This window comes from Scophthalmus maximus, chromosome 12, assembly GCF_022379125.1.
Source record: "Scophthalmus maximus strain ysfricsl-2021 chromosome 12, ASM2237912v1, whole genome shotgun sequence".
Classification (NCBI taxonomy): Eukaryota; Metazoa; Chordata; class Actinopteri; order Pleuronectiformes; family Scophthalmidae; genus Scophthalmus; species Scophthalmus maximus.
This window is the reverse complement of record NC_061526.1, coordinates 9,962,501-9,965,000: the sequence shown is the minus strand read 5'-3', so window position 1 is coordinate 9,965,000 and position 2,500 is coordinate 9,962,501. Positions and strand designations below refer to the sequence as shown.

General features: G+C 47.4%; 1 protein-coding gene across 2 annotated transcripts in view; it reads right to left on the bottom strand.

Moving 5' to 3' along the window:
- Positions 1–2,500, bottom strand: part of ndrg2 (NDRG family member 2) — a 10,673-nt gene that overhangs the window by 8,042 nt on the left and 131 nt on the right. For both annotated transcript variants that reach the window (XM_035620569.2, XM_035620578.2), the window contains exon 1: positions 2,309–2,500. This exon is cut by the window's right edge. The gene's annotated coding sequence lies outside the window, so the exon portion shown is untranslated. The remainder of the gene's footprint in view (positions 1–2,308) is intronic.

Genomic DNA, 2,500 nt, shown 5'->3' with positions numbered 1-2,500 from the left:
TGTCGATCAGCTGACACCTGCTGCTGTTTCTCACTTTCACGATGGATTTAAAACTTCGTCACATCCAGAGATTCATAAAACAAGACATTTCACATGTTCAGTGTTTGTTCAGGAAGCTGTGGACACGAATCTACTGTCCACATGTTCAACATGTCAATAACTTGAAATATGAATCCTCACATACTGGTGCTTTTAAATCCACAATGGTTCAGAAACCAACAACAGTCACAAGGTCGGAGAGACGGGACGAGACCATGTGGAGCAGCTCAGTGTTCTGCAAACACACCGAGGAGGTGTGTGTGTGTGTGTGTGTGTGTGTGTGTGTGCATGTGTTTGTGTGTGTGCGTGTGTGCGTGCATGTGTGCATGTGTGTGTGTGTGTGTGTGTGTTGACTTTGCCTGAGCAGAAGGTCAGAGTGGTTCGGTTCAGTGGAGCCGAGACAAACACGATCATCAGCAGAAGCTTCTGTTTGTCAAAGTTCTGGATTTAAATACAGTCGAGCTGCAACTAAAGGTTATTTTCATAATCCATTAATCTGTCTGTTATTTCCTCCTTTAATGGATCAGTTGTTTGGTTTATAAAATGTCGATCGTGTTTCCAAGACTCCAACATGAAGTTTTGTTTTGTTCCCACACCAGAGATCTTCAGTTCACTGTCAGGAGCAAAGAAACCAGAACATGTTCATATTTAAGAAGCTGAAATCAGAGGATTTTAGCTTTTTATTTCATAAAAAACGATGAATGGATTATCAGAATAGTTGGTGAAACATCCGTAACAGTCTGTTTATTTCTGTCCCTGGCACACGTCGACACGTCCAGCTTCGCTCTGACGTCACAACCATCAAACACATTATTAAATATTAATACTGTGTATCAGTTGAGCTTTAAAATATCTTTTTGTCAATAAATCTGGTTTCAAAGTCAAATCATTTCTGCTTCCTCTTCTTAAAGTTGCAGTTTAGTTACAGGTTGTGAAAATGAATGTCAGACAAACTTTTTCCAAACAGCCTCAAAGAAAAGTCCAACTCTTCTTCATTTCTTCAAAAAACAACGTGTTGTGTTCGGTGAAGAAATGAATCAGATATTAAATATGGAATGTATCTATATATCTTGACGGAACTGCTGCAGGAACACAAGAAACATCTTCTGTATGTTCATATAATGTTGAAATCATTTCACTTAAACAGCAACAAAACATAACAGGGCAGCTGGTCTCACACACACACACACACACACACACACACACACACACACACCCTGCACTGTGTGAGTGTGGGTCTAAATCTGACCAGTCTCTAATGTCTGACATCGCTCGAGGCCTGAGCGTGTGTCCAACGTCTTTACATGCCTCGTGCATGTGCGCGTGTCACTTCACTCAGTCTCCAAACGCGGTGACTCACGGAATCTGTGCGCGTGAAGAAACTGTGTGTGTGTGTGTGTGTGTGTGTGTGTGTGTTCCCCCTTCGCGCGCCATAAGCTTCCATAAGGGAGACGGTTATGAAACTGCATCTTTTTTTACCCCCCCCCACGTCATGTTTTATCAGTCAGTCAACCACACACACACACACACACGCACACACGCACACACACACACACACACACACACACACACACACACTGGAGGGACACACCTCCATTTGACATTGACAAACAGACAAACATTAACACAGGCTTTTCCCTTGTCGGGCCACGAGCCGTGACCCCCCCTCCCGCCTCCCCCCTCCTCACCCCTCCCCCCTCCTCCCCAACTACTGCCCCATCCGCCCGGACAGAGACAACAACCTCTTCTTCATGCCACCAGGGGAAACAAGGATTTAACCATGAAGCTGCTGCAGCTCGGTGGAGACACGGGGAGGAAGAGGAAGAGGAGGAGATGAAGAGGAGAGGAAGAGGAGAGAGGAAGAGGAGGAGATGAAGAGGAGATGAAGAGGAGAGAGGAAGAGGAGGATGAGGAAGAGGACGAAGATTAAGAGGAGGAAGACTAAGAGGAGGAGGAGGAAGAGGAGGAAGAGGAGGAAGACTAAGAGGAGGAGGAGGAAGAGGAAGAGGAGGAAGATTAAGAGGAGGAGGAGGAAGAGGAGGAGGAGAGTCAGGGTCATGTATGTCTCAGGTTCATCATGCCTCGGCCGGTTATCACGCGGGGGGGGGACGACAAAGAGCTGCTGGCGACGCCACATGTGCGCGTCAATACACGCGCACTGTCTGCCTCCATCACAACGTGCACGGCCTCACGTGCACGCGGAGAGAAAGTTCCCAATCAGTGGCTCGTTACACGTCCAGACGTGTGTGTGTGTGTGCGTGTGACTCACCTCAGTACAGATGGAACAACACACGGATCAGTCTTCTTCTTCTTCTTCTTCTCCTCCTTCTCCTTCTCTCTCCCTCCCCGGTCCTCCCGTCGTCCTCGTCTTCTCCTTCTTGCCTCTGTGTTCCGATCCTTTCTCCTGCAGGAGGAGAAGCAGCTGAGCGACACAACACGGAGCTGTCAGTCACGGCGCAGA